Source organism: Triticum urartu, chromosome 4A (assembly GCF_056163025.1).
Source record: "Triticum urartu cultivar PI428250 chromosome 4A, HENAU_Tu73, whole genome shotgun sequence".
Taxonomy (NCBI): Eukaryota; Viridiplantae; Streptophyta; class Magnoliopsida; order Poales; family Poaceae; genus Triticum; species Triticum urartu.
The window spans coordinates 603545404-603566927 of record NC_141876.1 but is presented as its reverse complement, the minus strand read 5'-3'; the positions used below and the strand labels follow the sequence as shown (position 1 = coordinate 603566927).

The window sequence follows — 21524 nt, the reverse complement described above, 5'->3', positions numbered from 1 at the left end:
CATTCTGCAGACGTCCATTTTTCATTATGCATGTCATTATCTTCATTATATCAAATCATGCATGATGAATTATCTTCATAAGTTGAAGAGGATCTCCACAAGTACAACCTGTCATGTGCATTTGCATTCCAAAAGCAAATTACTTATATGCACATCTTCAGGGGGAGCCTTTGCCACTAATGAAGACAATTCCAAAATCCTTTACATTTCACATACTTTATCCCCGTTGAATACTTCAACCAGTTTGTCATCAATCACCAAAAAGGGGGAGATTGTAAGTGCATCTAGTGCCACCCCTAGTTGGTTTTGGAGTATTGACGATAAATCTGGTTGAGGGACTAATGTGTTTGTGAGAATTACAGGATAACACAGGTAGTAGTCCCTCATTGATTCGGTTTACCTACCGGAGATGACACCTAAAAATGTATGAAGACATTGACGACAATGGTGGTATGAGAAGATATTCATATTGAAGACTATTACATGAGAAGACACCGAGTGAAGACTATGGAGTGCGAAGACTTCGTCGTTTCGTTGTTTCCTTTTCTTCTTTGTTGAGTCATAGGAACCACCGTACTGTTAAGTGGGGTCCAAGTGAACAAAGTCAGATTGACTGAAGTGATGCTCAACCCAAATCCTATGTCTTCGAGCGAAGACAATGAGAGCAAATCTTATCCAGAGCTGGATGAGTCAGCTTTGCTTGTAGCCCAAGTAAAGTTGTCGTGTGTGTTTGAAATCTGACCGTTGGAACACGTGTCAGTTCCTTAGTGACCCAGGGTCATTTCGGACATATCAGGTCGGGTTGCCTAGTGGCTATAAATAGCCCACCCCCTACACCATAAATTGGTGGCTGCTCAGAGTTAGTGCACGGCTTTTGTCGTATTGAGAGCAACCCACCTCGAAGCCCTTGAGAGAGAGAAATCCTTGTGAGGACAAAGCCCAAACACCCAGAGCCAAAGAGTGTTAGGCATCACTGAAGTCTTTCTGTCTGCGTGATCTGAAGACTTATTACACTTGAGGACTGTGAATCCTCCAGCCGGTTAGGCGTCGCGTTCTGAGCATCCAAGAGTCATTGTGGATCACCGGTGAACGAAGTCTGTGAAGGTTTGGAAGTCTACCTTGAAGACTTACCAGAGTAATTGGGCGAGGACTGGGTGTCCTTAGCTCAAGGGGAATAAAGTGAAGACACGGTCTTCTGAGCTGAATCTCAGCCTCCCTAACCAGACGTACAGTTGTCACAGCAACTGGAACTGGTCCAACAAATCATGTGTCCTCAACAAGTGACTGGTTCTATCCTCTCCCTCTCTTTACTTAGAGTTTGTCTTCGTGAAGTCATTGCCTGTTTGTTTTACCTATTTGTCTTCACTGCTTGACTATTATTGTTGTTTGGCTTCATACCATCTTCCATCCTGATCCTTACTACCTAGCTGCTATTAGTCTTCGTACTCTCACTTTATTTCATATTTGACTATGGCTTGCTTAGTGTAGTTTATCTTCCGCTGCATACTAATAGGGTCATTTCTATTGTTTGTCTTCGAAACTTCCATGTTTTGAAGACTTTCATAAAAATCGCCTATTCACCCCCCCTCTAGTCGATAACTAGCACTTTCAGGTGGCGGTGGGAAAGATTGAAACTCGGGCGCTGGAGCTTGAGGATGGGAAAGTAGGAGAAGGAAGAAGGCATAGGGATGAAAGAAGGGATCTTTATCCACTTATATAGGCAGTGAATATCAAGTGCCCTCCCCCCTCAAGCCTTAAAACTCGCCTGTTCCCAAGGGGTCGTGCGAATGGCACAGTTGGATTACCCAAACCTGTATTGACGAGGATCCCGCGATAAGTGGACACGATCTCTGTTTTGACAGGACGTGTCAATAGAGGCCGCGCCTCAAAACACGAAGCGGGAGGCAGAAAACGGTTTGAAATGTTAAAGGAGCCAGATGTGGCGTTTCACCAAAAAAGTTGTCAGTTGACAGACATTATTTTGATTAACTATTTTGCCTTGGTGGTTGAGGGTTGTGAATGTAATACAGAGCCGGATATAGTTCTTTTATGCAGAAGATTGCTTTGAAGTATTTGGGAGGAGGAACCCGCCTTGCAATGCCGAAGATAATCCGCGTGCCGAACATATCGTCATTGAAGACTGGTTCAGGGGCTACTGAGGGAGTCCTGGATTAGGGGGTCCTCGGGTGTCCGGGCTGTGTGATATGGGCCGGACTGATGGGCCGTGAAGATACAAGGTAGAAGGCCTTCCCCCGTGTCCGGATAGGACTCTCCTATGCGTGGATGGCAAGATTGGTGTCTGGATATGAAATTTCCTTCTTCTGCAAGCCGACTCTGTACAACCCTAGGCCCCTCCGGTGTCTATATAAACTAGAGGGTTTAGTCCGTAGAGGTTATCAGAATTCACATAGGCTAGACATCTAGGGTTTAGCCATTACGATCTCGAGATAGAACAACTCTTGTAACCCCTATACTCATCAAAGTCAATCAAGCAGGAAGTAGGGTTTTACCTCCATTAAGAAGGCCCGAACCTGGGTAAACATCGTGTCCCCTTTTCTCCTATAACCTTCGATCCTCAAACGCACAGTTCGGGACCCCCTACCCGAGATCGGCCGGTTTTGACACCGACAGGACCATGAGATGTTCCTCTTCCTGGACGTCGGCATCGGCTTCCTCCTCCAGCAGCGCGGCGAGCGCCTCCTCGTCGTCTGAGTCCATTGCCGAGCAGGCAAATCACCGAACACCTTGCGGGCGTGGTGGGCTATCGCGGTGAAACCTCCTCTCATTTTCGGCGGGGAATGGCCTATCTAGCGGTGGTGGGCGCTGGGCGGCGCCGATATCGGCAGGGTGGCGGCCGAGCGCGCGGGCGTGGGAGGCGAATCTGGACGATTGGCTTGACTTTTCTCCTGGCAATGTGGCCCATGCGTGTTTTTTCCTTGCGCCGGAGCCCCCGAACGCCTCCCAGTGCGTCAGGTTCGGCCTGCGATCGCCGGGCCCAAAAACGGGCCGAGCCGGCGGATTTCGGCGTCTTGGGGGCACGATTGGGGCGTTTGTTCGACGCCGGTGCGTAAAAGGTCGTCTGGGGGGCCTGTTGGGGAGTGGCTGGAGTTGCTCTAAGGTCACCTGGCTGCGTGCCTATGTTCGCTAGGATCTCACATGATAGTAACCTGGGGAGGTCATCCAGCTTCAGCGTGCATCAGAAAACTACCATTGCTAGCTAGCTTGTGTAGACTTGTATGAGTAGAGCTCAGAGCGAGGGAGAGGGATACGTCCAATCCCATGGGAAGATGAGTGCAAAGAGAAGGCTCGGTCTATGGTTTTCTCCACTCTCAAATTGGCTAGGCTGTCATATCCTCTGCGGCTCCACCTCGCCTAGGCACAAACTAATACTAAGAAAATTTGTCCATACATACGTTGATGCTCCTTGCAAGTCACAACAACTCATGTTTTATTTCTTTCTGGAACAAGCTGCAACACATGGTCAAGATGAGGATTAGAGAAGGCAATTAAGGCGGGAGACGATACCATGACGATTGAGAAGGCAGGCAAGAGGACGTCTACAATCTACGTTCAACATGTCAGCATGTTGAAGCCGAGTTTGTACGGTTCTAGATTTTAATCCTTGTATGAGTGGTGTTCTTTACTTTTCATTTTATGGTGCCGTCAGCAGCTTTATACTTTCATCATCTTCTACATCAAGTATAGTGGTTAATTGTTTTGGTCAACTCTGCATTTTTTCTTCTTCTCAGAATTACTTCACTGCATTTTGTGGACATCAAAAGTAACAGTACAGTAATTGGTAAAAGTTGGTCCTATAATATTCGATTGCATGCTTGCGATATTTGGTTGGTCTTTGTATTTATATGATAGTCTTTTTAAAGATGAAACTTCTATATCAAACAGTCTGTATCAATTTGTTCATACATACATGGATGTAACATTATCTCTTTTCATATGTTGCTCCTGTGAAGAATAAATATACTACTCCCTCTGTAAACAAATATACAAGGGTAGTACTTTTTGTGGGGTAAGAATAAATATACTACTTTCAGTCTTCTGATTCTATTAATTCATTTCTACACTACACACAAGACCTTTCCATATGTTCACTCAGTATCTTCTTTTTGTCACACGAGCAGTTTCTAAATTTTACAAAGGTGCACCGAAACTTATATGTCATTGGCTAATTCCTATCATTTGGTGGCAGCAAGTTCAAGTAATAGTTTGAATACATTCAAGAAATAGTATAAATAATGCATGTTACATAGAATTTAGATATTGTTGTCTTGGAGCGGTGGCAGGCCGATTTACATGAAATTAATTCCCTCGATTGTGGTGGCAAATGTAATACATATCATCCATATTGTTATGCACTAGCATGAATAAGGTGGATGTAAAATATGAGAAATTATCAATCTACAAAATATGCAGGGAATGGAAGGGTCTTGAGAAACCGGTTGCACTAGGTAGGAAATAGCATAGATGGATTATAGTCCCACACCCAATAAGATGGAAATGTGTGTGTGTGTGTGTGTGTGTGTGTGTGTGTGTGTGTGTGTTGGCACGTGAAATCGCCGCGCAATATCAGGATATTTGTCGTGCTTTCCTGACGATGAACGATTGCTTTACGAGCGAGGCACCAAAGATTTCCTCGCTTTCGTGGAGAAGAACCGGCCGTTTTTCAGCGTAAAACGGCAAAGATCACCAAACCCTAGGGTTACTAGGGCTCGGCAGGAAGTAGCGACAGAAAATAGACGTACGTGAAAATAGAGTTTGTATTGATAGATCGATTGTTGCGGTTTTCCAATCGGCCGTGGCCTTATATAAGTTACGCTGAACTTTAACGTATACAGGAAGACATTGGCATACAATAACAAAACTCTAACAGTAAACCGATTGGCATACAATAACAAAACTCTAACAGTAAACCGATCAGAGTATGTCTTTCCTTGATTCGGTTACCATGCATAGCACTTTGCATCATGGCAATCCCTCTTGAGCCAACTCACGTAAGCACTCCTTGCCATATACGAATAAAATATTTCGGCCACGTCGCAATCACACTAAACAATATGTACAAATACCTTTAGCCTACAAGGAAAATATTTAAATATTCTGGCAACCTCGCAAATCAAACTTGATAATGACCATCACTACTAAGCATACTTCTTCCCATATGTAGACATAACTTCTTCCCATATGTAGACATATAGCCCATGCATGCAGCACACCATGGTTCAGTATAGCATATGATTCTTCATAGAACTTGTATCTTCACCTTCCATGAAAATTCCTGTGGCAATATTTTAAGAATTCATTAACCGATCAGCTTGATAAATCATTGATTTAATTTGACTCATCATATACTAAGTAGCCAAATTATACCATCAACACATGCCCCCTGCTTTTGGTACAATTGTATTGACCAAAAATACTAGAGCAGTTACCGTAGGATGAAGCCTATCACTAATCATATCATTACTCAGGGCGATGTCCAAAGATACATCGTCCAAATTTTCTTAGGGCGATACTTGGGATAACATATCGGCCACAACATGTTTAGGCCTCCTGCCACATGCTAGGATAGTACTTCTTCAAATATTTTTCATTGAGAGCTTTCGACAACTTATCTCCCTGCAAAGATTGTACAAAATATGAATTTCTAGGAACAATCTCTATAATTTTATACGGGCCTTCCCAACTCGGCGACCATTTGCCGAATTTCCTATCTTTAGTTCCAATAGGTAAAATCGTTTTCCACACTAAGTCTCCTATTTGAAACAATTTTTCTCTCACCCTTTTATTATAAGCCTTGGCTACTCTTAATTTCTCCTTTTCAATTTCTCGCAATGCTCTTAATCTCTCTTCTGAAATGTCATCTATCTTATCCATCATTAGATCATTATAATCCACAGCCGACAAATCATTTTGTCTGGCCACTCTAAAAGCTTGTAAATTAACCTCTACAGGTAACACCACCTCCTGACCACATACTAGATCATACGGTGCTACTTGAGTCGCTCCGTGTTTAGATATCAGATGAGCCCATAAAGCTTCTGATAGTACCTCATGCCATCTTTTCGGATGCTCCTCAATTTTCTTCTTTATAAGCTTAATTAAAGTTTTATTGCTAGATTCGGCCTGTCCATTGGCTTGAGCATAATAAGGCGACGCATTTAACAATTTAATTCCTAAAGATTCGGCAAATTCACGAAATTGATGAGACGTAAAAGAAGCACCTTGATCAGTAGTTAAAGTTTGAGGAATGCCGAATCTATGAATAATATGCTCTAAAACAAAACTAATAACTTCCTTATGAGTCATATTTTTCCAAAGGAACTGCTTCAGTCCATTTAGTAAAATAATATGTGGCAACTAGGACGAGGCGATGTCTTTTAGAAGACGAAGGATGTATTTCACCAATAAAATCTAAACCCCATCCCCTAAATGGCCACAGCCTAATTATGGGATTTAACAAAGACGCAGGCGCTAACTGTACATTACCAAATTTCTGACATGCCTCACAACCTTTATAGTACCGAAAAGAATCCTCTAGCAAAGTCGGCCAATAAAACCCCGCTCTTTTTAACAACCATCGCATTTTGTGAGCCGACTGATGTGTTCCACATATTCCTTCATGCACTTCACCCATAGTTATTCTAGACTTCAAAATCCAAGCATTTTAAAAGTAACCCATCTATTGTTCGGCGATACAACTCATCATTAAATAAAGTATATTTTAAAGCTTGTCGCCGAATTTTCCTATCTCTTGTTTGACTTGGATCCTTTAAATGATTAACTAGAGGAACTCTCCAATCACTTAATTCTAATCTATTTGCTAATTCGGTTGTTTGTGACCCATGCACCGAATCTGCAGTACATTGTACAGCTAGTTGTTCAACTGTACTAGGCCCAAGTGCACCCCGTGGCAAAGTATCCATCTATTATATAATTAAAACAAGAGTCAAACAAGCCATCACAATCATCCACATATATTAAATTATCTCGACCGTCAATTTTGTATATTAACGGTCAAGATTTAAAATATGTACATTACATACAAATATAGGTACGTACAAATAATTGGCCATGACACGTAAAAAATAGTTGAACACGTCTCCTATCCAAGTCTTATGTTTTTCCTATTAAAAAAACAGTCCAAGACAATTACACATGAATCTCACGTTAGCATTGCAAAAACTAGGGTTGCCAGCTGCCGTAAAAAAAAATACACGGCTGCCAGACAGCTAACAAAAGGCACGGCTAGAGTCAAAGCAGCGATTCTAAGTTCTCAAAAAAAACAGCGATTCTAAAAAAAAGAGTCTGAGCGGCCGCAGAAAAAAAGAGTCCGGTCATAGTACAACATCCGGACTTCTATTTTTCACAGAAGCAAAATCAATTCAGACTACTACAATAGCGTTGGGATAAAAAACTTTCTCTATTCACGGCCAAAAGCCAACTTTTTCTCTTCAGATTAAAAACGTACATGTGTACGTACATAGCATAGAGTGGGCCAAATAAATTATCAATATGCACATATACACGTCTTAGAGTCCTACACATATACGGGTGACAGTGTTGATTGTCCTAATCGGACAGAAAAGAAGAGAGAAAAAAAGTGCTGCCAGTTCTATAAAAAAAGTGTTGCCATGTATACGTGCTACAAGCAACAACAAAAAAAAACAATTATTGCTGAGATAAAATTTGGAAACAATATATGTTATAAGCAATATATTCCTTCCAAATTTTAACTCTGCAGGAAAAAAAGATAGTTTTAATACGTGTCAATGTATTCAAATACATTGACACAATACATTAACACGTATTAAAACTATTTTTTTCCCAGCAATTCAACACGCACCAATGGATAAAATCCATTTTCTTTGTATTTTATTAAAAAGCCCATTAGTATATTCAATTATTTATCTCTCTTAATAAAACCCAGTAACTAAATTAAAAGTTTTCTAGACCAAAGCCATTCCGGATCTTTTTCTCAAAAAAAGTCACGCCAGATCTTAACCCAAAAGAGGCAATATCACCGCATCTGTTTCTAAAAAAAAGTCATGCCGGATCTTAACCCAAAAGAAGCAATATCATGCTCTTAATACATGGATGATACGTAAAAAAAGGCTCACGTAAAGATACATTCTTTTTTGAATTTCTGTTCACAATCGTACATATTAACTGTTTTTCCTCGTCACGATCTTTTGGAATGTCCAAATAGCACGAAAACTTGCACGCACCTTGCGCACATGAGTATTTTCGATCTCACAATATTTCAGATTTTTTAGAATTTTTTTGCTATTTTTTTAGGATGGTCAAAGCCCTTTGATCGGCTTTGACCGGACGGTAACGGCGCAGAAGGGCATTTCTGTAAGGGCACCTAACGGCGGAGGGGCAAATTTGAGCAGGCTTTGAAATTAGGGGCAAATTTGAGAGTGGGCGCAAATTAGGGGCATACATGTAAATGTCCCAAAAAAGGATGCACTTCTTTTTCACAATTCCAACAAGAATAAGATGGAAATATAAACGGTGGCCTATCGTATTCAGTTAGTCAGAATCATCTCATTCATCAGTTAATTATATCCTAGACACGAAATATAATGGTCCGACCTAAAGACAACATATCATAAAATATTCATGTGAAAAAGCTATGATTCTGAAACTCACAGCAAGAAGGATTAGCAGGTCGGACTACATTACATGTACTGATCTCATGGCGACATCATGGACCACCTCAGTTGATGGAACATCTATTATGTATCTTCTCTCATCGGGTCCGTTCTACGGAAGTAGAAAGCAGAAAGTAGAGAACCATTGAGTTTGTTTGTTCGACCGGCTCCATAAGCTGCACGTGACAACAAACTTTAACTAACATTTAATGTACGCATTGGTGACACAACTTGCACAATAAATCCATTAGACGGAAGGCCATCTCGAGCAATTGGCACACGTATTGGATACATGCAATGGCATCTATCATGAAAAGGATGTAACATTGTATCATGCCAGCAAATATAAGAGTTGGAACACAAATCATGTCAAGTATGTGATCATTTTCTTAGTATGCCTAAGAATACAACTAGATGTGAATACCATGGATAAACATGATAATTAAGTATTTGAGTTTTTTCGAGACTAATTGAGCTTTAATAATTTAGAAAATTTCATTGAGCGTGCCCCAGTAAAACACTCTGTTAGATATCCAGGCCATAACACATATTTCAGATGAACGCATATTATAAATGAAATATTTCACTGCTCACGATCATGTGAGTAAGAAAACATATGTTCAGATTATATTCTTTGTTATCAAATCCCAAAAAGATACTTTGGAAGTATTGTAATAATCAGCCTACAGTATCCAATTTGATATGTGTGTGCTCAAACTTTACTACCATTGTCAATAAAAAATATAGTTTTATTTTTCATGGACTATTTCCGTAGCCTTATTGACATTAATATTTTTGTACGAGCATTCATAGATAAAATAATGGCCAGAATTATGTACCAGAAAAATTCAAAATCTAAGACGATGTATATGACAGTATGTATGCCGAGCAAACACACATGTCATTAAAATAAGAAAAAAAATATACAACGATCTCCATTAATAGATAGTTGACTTAGTCCAATAATACATGTTACAAGGTGCAGACATTATATCTGTACATATATGTAAAGAATATAATTAGTCTGTCACAAATATTTTAGAAATGATACAATCATTTGGTAATCTACAAAAGTGCATATCTATACATTAATAATGAGCAAAGCTATGCACTGAACAACATGTCTAAGTACGAAAGGACAACTGTGACAATACTTAATCTAGCAGCGCATTTCACACTGCTAGTTATTATAGACTCAGCATGCATCGGCTTGTCTATTATAAAAACATTCCTTTACTAATGTGATAACCGGATGTTTGTTGTGCTAAACAATTAGCTCTAGAATTCTCTTCTCTAGGTATATGATGGATGGTGAACGTATCTAGAAAATTAATTATGTCTTAACATTGGTCCAAATAACTATTTAATAATCCATCAAAACATTGAAATTCACCTTTAATTTGTTGTACTACCAGAAGCGAATCCCCAAAAGCATCTACATTCTTTATGCCCATATCAACTATAGTTTGTAAACCAAACAGTAAAGCTTCATACTCAGCTTGGTTATTAGTGCAAGGATATTCCAAACGGACCGATGTATCATAAAAAACATTATTAGGTGAAACTAAAACATTACCGACGTCTTGCCCTTCCCTACAAACCGATCCATCAAAATAAAGCTTCCATGGGCATACACTAACATAATTAATGCTTTCATCATCTTTAATCCTATGATCACCAATGAAATCGGCGATAACTTGACCGTTCATAGCACGCAACGATTCATATGCTAAATCATATTATATTAGTGTTTAAGCCCACTTTTCAATCCTACCATTAAGAATCGGTCATTGCAACATATACTTAATGACGTCGGCCTGGCAAGCTACTACACACGTACTAGAAAGAAGATAAGGCCGAAACTTGGTACATGCATATTATAAAGATAAGCATAACTTTTCAATAAACTCGTACCGACTTTCGGTGTCGAGCAAACGACGGCTTAAGTATGCAATGATGTATTCTTTCCCGCTGACCTCTTGCGCCAACACCGCACCGATCACCCTATCTTCTGCAGCAATGTACAGCCTAAACGGCACACCAGACTTGGGCGCCCGCAATATTGGAGGACTCAACAAGCATCGTTTTATATAATTAAAAGCATCTCGTTGCTCTGCCCCCCAAGTAAATTCGGCTTCATTGTTTAGCCGAAGTAGAGGAACAAACGATTCAATTTTCCCTGCAAGGTTAGACATGAATCGTCTCAAGTAATTAATTTTTTCTAACAACTTTTGCACATCCCTTTTACATGTGGGTTCCTCCAAATTTCTAATTGCCTCCACTTACTTAGGGTCAATCTCTATGCCATTTTCATGAATTATGAATCTAAAAACTTACCAGCCGACACGCCAATAGCACATTTGAGTGGGTTCATTTTTAATCCATACCGGCGCATCCTTTCAAAAGCTAATCTTAAATTGGCTAAATGATGATCAAACCCATCCGAGTTAACAACTATGTCATTAATATATATTTCTAGTACACACTACAAGAAATATGTTAATACGTGACAGTTCTGATCCGTCATGGGTGAGTGAAAAACTGTCATGGGTGACCGTCCATGACGGACTCGAAGTCCGTCATGTATATCGCGTCATAATTTGGCATAGTACCTTACATGACGGTTCTTTTCTGTCATGGATCTGGCTTAGGCCCGCCCAGGCCCAATCCATTATGACGGAGCAAACCGTCATGGACTAACGCCACATAGGATTTTTGATTGACCCATTCAAATGACGTGGCTGCCTACGTGGATACTATTTTCTGTCACAAAATTCGTCATGGAGAGCACATTAGGCCATTTCTTTCTGCGCAATTTTGAGCCAGTGGTTTTTTTTTCTAGCATAATACATTACATAGATCATAGCGCCAACATTGGCTGAAGAAAAAACATATTTCAAAGTGCCATAAAATAGAAAGATCATGTAGTACTTATGCAGCCATCTACCAATATGTACAACATAGAAGTTTAGAAAATCCTCCATGAAATGATAATTTACAACACGAATTGACAAAATACAACACATAGCAAGTTTAGGACCAGCACAATCCAATTTACATCAACAACATATATAAAAGTTTCTTATTCAATTTCTTGCAATCAATGCTCTTCATGGCAACTATCATCTCGTGCAGTTGTGAGAGGCAACAACAAGTAGGATTAATATATCTGTCCAAAAATAGAACAAACATTAGACATTTTCAGATATGAGTAATTTTGTTAGAACCAACCAAAGGGGTGTCATTTTATCAAGTTTCAGGATAAAGTTTCACTTGTATGTATGTTGGAAGAACAAAAAGATTTAGAAAATTTTATGTAGAAATATTGATGATAAGTTACAACAATTTTGTACGGACAACCATGTTGACTACCAGATCTACAAAAATATTATATACTCTACACTGAAGATGATTGTAACAATTTTGGGAAGATGATATAACTTAATAACAAATGAATGTACGCATTGGAAATATTACAAGTGTTGATGTAACGGACACAACCCCAGCTTGGCCCTCTTTGGCTCTGTGCAGAAGATAATTGGTTGGAGAGAACCCCTTAGTATGCTAAAATATAACAAGTAACCTACTTTTGGTAGCAAGGAACAGACTTGTTGCTGTGGAATAGATTTTGGTTATATGGTTGTGTCTGGTGCAGAACAAAGAAAACACTAAGCTGACCCATTATAAGGTATGGTTAAGTAAACAAATTGCATGTGTTGGCAAGTTATATTGCCTACAGTGAGGATTTAAACTAGCTAATGACACGTCTGGTTATGAATACACATTGATTTCTGTACATATTAGATGGAACATAAAGCTGCAAGAATATGGATGATAAGATCCCCAGAGTAAATACTTGCTTGGTGTAAAGGTGTAGTGTATGGTGTACCTATGTTAATATGGCTCTGCTTGCGTGTCATGAGTATCTTGTGTAAAGTACCCAAGGAATCTTGCATATATCCTGCTGCATTTTCGTTGCCTTGAAGTTCATCAGAGAATACAACAGCTTTCTGTTTTGGACTAGATGGTGTGAGAAGAGATCTTGCCGGTACAAATACGGCAGTGTGCTTGTTTCTGTGTTTGGCTAGATTTCAAGAGAGAAAGTCAACTGAATTAACAGGATAAACAACAAGTCATACTCTACCACAGGAACAAAATTAAAACGAGCCAGGGAATGCAACAAAATTAAAATGAGACAGGGAATGATAATTTACAACACAATTTGATAAATGATACAGATTATAAACAGCAAACTAATAATTTGCTCCTAGAGCTGAATCGTTTCCAAGGAAAGCAAACATGATAAGACTAGCGTTTCGATGGAAAGCAAACATGATAATACTAGAGGTTTCGCCTTTAAATCAAACAACATGCAAATGTACCACCCACATGTTCCAAAGAGATTAGCTAAACGGATCATGACTAACAAAGTAACAAGGAGAACTGAAGAATGAACATTGTCGGATAGTAAGCCCATCATTAGACGGGCCTTGAAACCAAAATTTATTCATATATATTTTCAGTCAAAGTTAAACCAAATTGGCACGTACAAACTAAACCAAACTGTGGTTCTTCTTCATATTCTTCTTCATATTTATCTACAGATGCAAGTGCCATCCAGATTGTTTCAGTCAAAGTTAAAACATATCGAAGCATACACACTAAACGGAACCGTGGTGCTTATTTCATATGTAAGTATTTACAGATGTAAATGTCATCCAGATTTTTATCTGGGATTTTTGGAACCATACAGCAACAGCCTAGGAGTATGTACAATTTGAAGGAGTAGTATTGTTCAGAGTAGTCTCGTAATATTTATTTTCCAAAGAGATTTATTTTCTAGACGACAGCCACTGTACCATCTAGTAAGACTACATGTCAACGCAAGAAACTTTCAGGTAGGTTTTGAAGCAATTCCTAGTTTCACGCTAACCATTACAATAGGAAAGTCAAAACTTCACATTTGTGGTACTCAAGCTCAGGCAATTAGCATGCTGCTGACCTAACAGACGTACATGCAATTTGCATGTTGCAAAACTCCAGTTGGATGGTGAATGGCGGCAAGTAAAAATAACAACCTGTTTTATGTGGGTATCCCAGGCACAAGAATCATTGGGCTTGCAATGTGAAGCTAGGGGAAGTTGCATAGCAGTACAATGATCCATCCAACCTGAAAATCCATCCAGCACTAGTAGTCGAATGAATCAGTGTATCAGTACTACATCCTAATAAATTAACATACTACCATCCAAAAGTACCATCGTGTTGTATAATAAATCACTGTTTTAGCATTACATCAGACTAAATGATTATAAGTTTAGAGTACATCCCACTTAATAATATGTGGGCTTGGCAGGCAACATCTTAACTTATGCGGCATATGCGGGGGAGGAGCGGGCCTCCCGATTACCTTGCAGCATAAGAACCACCTATCCAGCACATACAGTTTACAAAATATCATATGCACTACGTACATCAGGTATTTCACGGACTCAAAAATTAGAAGACATGTGAAATATATTACTATATGAGGACATTTGATTTCTGAAGGTTCATGTCCATTTCACCAGTAGGTGCTTGGTCTAGTTTAAAAAACAGAATTAGTTGCTCGGTTATGCATGGTATTTCTTAGAAAATAAGTAGAGTATTCAGTTGAAACCTATACAGAGACCCTCACAACCAAGGGTTTCAGCAGCATCCGACCCCTTCTCCTGGCACTTGCAGCACCTTCCTTCTCCTTCTCACCATCCTACAAGCAAAAAAATTGTGTCCATTTCAGTCCCAATTGTAGTACAACCAGAGAACCCAAATGACCAATTGATGTCCCCAATGCCATTTTCAGTTCAACCAGATCCAATTGCTATAGCAATTAATAAAATAGAGGCATAGAGATCTAAAGATTTTAACAAAACAATAAACAATTGGTGGCCTAGGTTATTGTTTTAGCAGCAAACAGAGGCATGCAATTGTAAAGAGGGAAAGTAGCAGAGACATACCATAGGCAACGTGGTCAAGCAGGAACCAAGATGTCAACCCCTCGCTCCTCAGGTGCATCCCGTTCTTCCCTTTTCTCCCTGCAGCACCCTCACTCCTCTCCTTGCATAGAGTTCGTGCTGCAGGTGCCTGTGTGAGGAAGAAAAACAATAGAAAATGCATGCCTCAGGGAAGGAAATGGAAGAAGGGCAGATCGAAGAGGGGAAGAGAGAAGGAGGCGGATCTGGATGGGGATCAAAGCAGCGGAGCTTGACATCGGCGTCCATGGCATCTCCTCACGCACGGCCGAGCAGAAGCAACGTGAGGAAGCAATCCTCCTGTCCCATACCGGCAAAGCCTATAGCCTTTGCGAGGATGGAGAGGTGCCCGCGGCCATCCTAGATCTGGCTGCCGCCATGGCCACCGCCATGCCTGGTCGATCTCCCTCTCCTCTTTGAGGAGGGAAGGGGAGGGAGGGGGAGACGGAGACGGAGAGGGTGGGAGGACGACGGCTTGGGGGATACCGGCGGCGAGATGTGAAGGCGCCGGTGGGTGGCGGATCTAAATCCAGAGCCGGAGGAGAGAGGGAGAGGTGGTGGCGGCTGTGGGTGGATAGGGTTTTTGGGGTGGGGGAGGGAGGCGCGAGGTGTGGGACGGTGTGTTTGGGTTGGCTCCGATTTTTTTTGACAGCGCGCGTAGACGACTTGAATGTTTTATTCTCCGCGCGCTTTCCTTCAAACCTATTTCAAACTTTTTTTGTTTAGGGATACTAGGATTTTATTCATAAAATTTCTGAAATACATGTATTATCTGAGAATTTGGTATCTTTACCCTTTTGATACTGGTCGAGCTTCATGTTATCCTCGCGTGTGTTTTCTATAGTAGTATATTCAAATTGGTACTATCTAATTTCATGATGATTCTTTCTTGTTTAACATTATTACAGATTCAAATTATAATATAACTCAAACGGTGATGCCACATCAACAAGAGCAAGGTCATGATGGTGTATAAAGGAAAAATAACTAGCCCCGATTGGTCGATCGATGACAGTTTTCGTGACGGTACTTCCATGTCTGTCATAAGGGGGCTACCCTGCTTGGGCCCAAACACAACTTGCTAATCGGTGACGGTTTCCGTGATGGATTTCTAGAACGTCACCAGAAATCCGTCATGGATTAACAGATTTCTTGTAGTGACAATGCCTAGAAGATCATGAAAAATTAAATTCATAGCTCGTTGGTATGTAGCACCGGCATTTTTTAACCCAAATGTCATAACGACCCACTCAAATAAACCAACAAAACCTGGGCAACGAAAAGCAGTCTTAGACATATCTTGTTCGGCCATAAATATTTGATTATAACATGCATTACCATCTAAAAAGCTAATTACTTTATGTCCCGAGGCATCATTAATAAGCATGTCGGCTATAGGCATAGGATATTCATCTTTTGGAGTAGCCTTATTCAAATCTTTAAAATCAACACAGATTCTAATCTTACTAGTATTTTTCTTTTCCACAGGCACAATATTAGAAACCCAATCTGCAGATCTACACGGCCGAATAAACTTAGCTTTTAACAACCCATCAACTTCTTCTTTGATGCGGTCATACAAATTAGGGTTGAAACTTCTACGAGGTTGTTTATACGGCCTAGAACTAGATTTAATAGGTAATCTATGTTCTACCAAATCTCTACTTAAACCGGGCTTCTCAGTATAATTTCAAGCAAAGCAATCAACGAATTCTTTAAGTACTAAACATACCTTACTTTTCTGATCGGCTTTCAAGCTAGCTTTGATAAATGTAGGCCTCGGGATACTTCCATCACCAGTATCAATTTCTTCAAGTGGATCAGCCGATGAGAATCCCTGTCCAAGCTTTTCCATGTTATCAAAATCTTCAATAGTTTCATGCATATCGTTCTTTCCGGAACGATACTCCTCCGTGCGTCTTTGCAGCCATTTAATACTGTCGTCTTTATTCATCATTCATATAGATAAATTATTAAGCCAAGCTACACTAGCCAGCTGTGCATTTATAGATACAAAACCATCTCGACCAATACTAATGTAATCATAGTCCGATAAATCCCTACCGGTCAAACAAGGCATCTCACCGTGTTGCCAATCAACCGGCGCCTCCGTCAAAGCAACACAAGAAGAATTGTCCGCCTCTATCACCTCAACATCATCACTAACCCACTGAATTAAGCATTGATGAAGAGTAGAAGGAATGCAACAATTTGCATGAATCCAGTCGCGTCCCAAAAGAATGTTATACCGTCCTTTGACATCGACAACAAAAAACGCAGTCGGCAACGTTTGCTTCCGACTGTGAGCTCCATAGAAATAACACCCTTAGCCTCAGAAAATTCACCTGAACCCACTAAGTCCCATGTTGGTCTTCATTAACTCGCTCTCTTTCCGGTTCAGTTTAGAAAATACCAAAAAGGGCATAATATTAACACGTGCACCGCCATCAACAAGCATGCGACCAATAGGCTTACCGTCAATGTGACCTCTGATAAATAATGGCTTTAGGTGCTGTCCATGCTTCTCTGGTTTCTCAAATGTAGCATTCTTTGGGCCAAGAACAAGTTCGGCAATTTCAGCCTCGGGCGCGCGAAATTCAGCAGGCAATGCGAAAACCATATTAACATCCATTTCAGATGGTACATATTTATCATTCTCTGAATTTTCTACAATAATGGTGTCACCCGTATTTTTATTTTCCTCCACTACGATGCGCTTCTCCTTCCAAGTTTTTGGGGGTATCATTGGTTTATCTTGATTGAACCATTTATCGTGCTTCTTCTCATCTATCTCTTCCTTTGTTTCCACTGTCTGCAGTCGTTGTATGATAACCCACAAGTATAGGGGATCGCAACAGTTTTCGAGGGTAGAGTATTCAACCCAAATTTATTGATTCGACACAAGGGGAGCCAAATAATATTCTCAAGTATTAGCAGCTGAGTTGTTAGTTCAACCACACCTGGATAACTTAGTATCTGCAGCAAAGTATTTAGTAGCAAAATAATATGGAAGTAATGGTAATGATAGCAAAAGTAATATTTTTGGGTTTTATAGTAATTGTAACAGTAGCAACGGAAAAGTAAATAAGCGAAGAACAATATGTGAAAAGCTCGTAGGCATTGGATCGGTGATGGAGAATTATGCCGGATGTGGTTCATCATGTAACAATCATAATATAGGGTGACACAGAACTAGCTCCAATTCATCAATGTAATGTAGGCATGTATTCCGAATATAGTCATACGTGCTTATGGAAAAGAACTTGCATGACATCTTTTGTCCTACCCTCCCGTGGCAGCGGGGTCCTAGCGGAAACTAAGGGATATTAAGGCCTCCTTTTAATAGAGTACCGGACCAAAGCATTAACACATAGTGAATACATGAACTCCTCAAACTATGGTCATCACCGGGAGTGGTCCCGATTATTGTCACTTCGGGGTTGCCGGATCATAACACATAGTAGGTGACTATAGACTTGCAAGATAGGATGAAGAACTCACATATATTCATGAAAACATAATAGGTTCAGATCTGAAATCATGGCACTCGGGCCCTAGTGACAAGCATTAAGCATAGCAAAGTCATAGCAACATCAATCTCAGAACATAGTGGATACTAGGGATCAAACCCTAACAAAACTAACTCAATTACATGATAAATCTCATCCAACCCATCACCGTCCAGCAAGCCTACGATGGAATTACTCACGCACAATGGTGAGCATCATGAAATTGGTGATGGATGATGGTTGATGATGATGACAGCGACGGATTCCCCTCTCCGGGCCCCGAACGGGCTCCAGATCAGCCCTCCTGAGAGAGTTTAGGGCTTGGCGGCGGCTCCGTATCGTAAAGTGCGATGAATCTTTCTCTCTGATTTTTTTCTCCCCAAACACGAATATATGGAGTTGGAGTTGAGGTCGGTGGAGCTCCAGGGGGCCCACGAGGCAGGGGGCGCGCCCCCCACCCTCGTGCCCAGGGTGTGGGCCCCCTGACCGTGATTCTTTCGCCAATATTTTTTATTATTTCCAAAAATAATCTCCGTGAAGTTTCAGGTCATTCTAAGAACTTTTATTTCTGCACATAAATAACACCATAGCAATTCTGCTGAAAACAGCGTGTGTCCGGGTTAGTTCCATTCAAATCATGCAAGTTAGAGTCCAAAACAAGGGCAAAAGTGTTTGAGAAAGTAGATACGACGGAGACGTATCTACTCCCCAAGCTTAAACCTTTGCTTGTCTTCAAGCAATTCAGTTGATAAACTGAAAGTGATAAAGAAAAAACTTTTACAAACTCTGTTTGCTCTTGTTGTTGTAAATATGGAAAGCCATCATTCAAGTTTTCAGCAAAGATTATGAACAACCATATTCACAATAACATTTAGGTCTCATGTTTACTCATGTCAATGGCATAATCAACTAGCGAGCAATAATAATAAATCTCGGATGACAACACTTTCTCAAAACAATCATGATATGATATAAAAAGATGGTATCTCGCTAGCCCTTTCTGAGACCGCAAAACATAAATGCATAGCACCTTTAAAGATCAAGGACTGACTAAACATTGTAACTCATGGTAAAAGAGATCTAGTCATAGTCATAACCAATATAAATTAATAGTAATGGATGCAAATGACAGCAGTGCTCTCCAACTGGTGCTTTTTAATAAGAGGGTGATGACTCAACATAAAAGTAAATACATAGGCCCTTCGCAGAGGGAAGCATGGATTTGTAGATGTGCCAGAGCTCGATTTTAAAGCAGAGATAAATAATATTTGAGCGGCATACTTTCATTGTCAACATAACAACCAAGAGATGGCGATATCTTCCATGCTACACACATTATAGGCGATTCCGAAATAGAATGGTAAAGTTTATACTCCCCCTTCACCAACAAGCATCAATCCATGGCTTGCTCGAAACAACGAGTGCCTCCAACTAGCAACAGCCCCAGGGGAGTTTTTTTGCAATTAATTTGATTTGATTTGCATAAAGCATGTGACTGGGCATCCCGGTGACCAGCCATTTTCTCGTGAGTGAGGAGCGGAGTCCACTCCTCTTGAGAATAACCCGCCTAACATGGAAGATACGGACAGCCCTAGTTGATACATGAGCTATTCGAGCATGCAAAACAGAATTTCATTTGAAGGTTTAGAGTTTGTCACATACAAATTTACTTGGAACGGCAGGTAGATACCGCATATAGGAAGGTATAGTGGACTCACATGGAATAACTTTGGGGTTTAAGGGATTGATGCACAAGCAGTATTCCCGCTTTGTAACAGTGAAGGCTAGCAAAAGACCGGGAAGCGACGAACTAGAGAGCGACAAAAGTCATGAACATGCATTAAAATTAATAAACATTGAGTGCAAGCATGAGTAGGATATAATCCACCATGAACATAAATATTATGAAGGCTATGTTGATTTGTTTCAACTACATGCGTGAACATGTGCCAAGCCAAGTCACTTGAATCATTCAAAGGAGGATACCACCCTATCATACCACATCACAACCATTTTAATAGCATTTTGGCACGCAATGTAAAACATTATAAACTCCTAGCTAATCAAGCATGGCACGAGCAACTATGATCTCTAATTGTCATTGCAAACATGTTTATTCATAATAGGCTGAATCAGGAATGATGAACTAATCATATTTACAAAAACAAGAGAGGTCGAGTTCATACCAGCTTCTCCCATCTCAATCAGTCCATCATATATCGTCATAATTGCTTTCACTTGCACGACCGAACGATGTGAATAATAGTAATAGTGCACGTGCATCGGACTAAGCTGGAATCTGCGAGCATTCAATAAACAGGAGAAGACAAGGCAATATGGACTCTTGGTTAATCAACAATAATGCATAAAAGAGCCAGTTCAACAATTTAATCATGGTCTTCTGCTATCGACCCCCAAAGAAAAGAAAAGAAAAGAAATAAAACTATTTACACGGGAAAGCTCCCAACAAGCAAAAGAAGAACGGGAAATCTTTTTGAGTTTTCTTTTTAATTATTACTACTACAGCAAGAAAATAAACTAGCTAAAATCTACTACTAATTTTTATTTGTTTTTCTTAAGGTTTATCAAACACACAAGAAGAAAGCATAAAAAGGAAAATAAACTAGCATGGATAGTATAATGAAAGAGTATGAGCACCGACATCTAGCAATTAGTGTGTGAACATGAATGTAATGTCGCTGAGAGATACGTACTCCCCCAAGCTTAGGCTTTTGGCCTAAGTTGGTCTATTGCCACGGATGGCCTGGCGGATATCCAAAGTTGTAGTTGGGGTCGTACTAAGATGCAGGAGTCATTGCATCGTGGGCTGCAGCTTGGAGGCGAGCTATCTTAGCCCTCCTCTTATACTCCTCTGCCTCCTCTCTGGTTATAAAATATCTCCCTTTTGCCTGAAAGTCAAATAATGTAGAAGCAGGGAGAGCAACGTGATAGGTGCGTCGTCTGTCAAAGATTAGTCGGTACTGGAGGAACTGATCGTTCCTCTCAACAAAAAGATGACGAACCATAGCCTCATAATCTAAATAAGCAGGAGGCAACTCAACATCATCCTCACGTATGGTCACACCAAGAAAATTAGCTAAACGGGTTGCATAAATTCTAACAAAGAAATCTCCATTAAATCTATTATGATGCAACCTACGTGCAACAATGGCTCCCAAATTATAATGTTTATCTTCTAACATAGCACTCCTGACAATACTGAGGTCAGGGACACACATGTGACATGCTTCATCCTTACCATTTATGCACCTACCTATGAAGAGAGCAAAATAATGCATAGCCGGAAAATGGATACTCCCTATGGTAGCTTG

At 40.2% G+C, this 21524-nt stretch overlaps 1 long non-coding RNA gene across 5 annotated transcripts; it reads right to left on the bottom strand.

Annotated features, from left to right (window-relative positions):
* Positions 1–11487: 11487 nt before the first annotated feature.
* On the bottom strand, positions 11488–15300 carry LOC147977188 (uncharacterized). 5 transcript variants are annotated; one of them, XR_015601785.1, is made up of 5 exons: positions 14669–15300; positions 14332–14421; positions 13751–13860; positions 12562–12780; positions 11488–11841 (listed from the first exon to the last, which is right to left on the bottom strand). It is a non-coding gene; the product is annotated as an uncharacterized LOC147977188 (long non-coding RNA). The 5 variants fall into 5 exon arrangements; XR_015601784.1 differs by having other exon boundaries at positions 13751–13842; positions 14669–15299; XR_015601783.1 differs by having other exon boundaries at positions 12562–12756; positions 14669–15297.
* Between the last annotated feature and the right edge of the window lie 6224 nt (positions 15301–21524).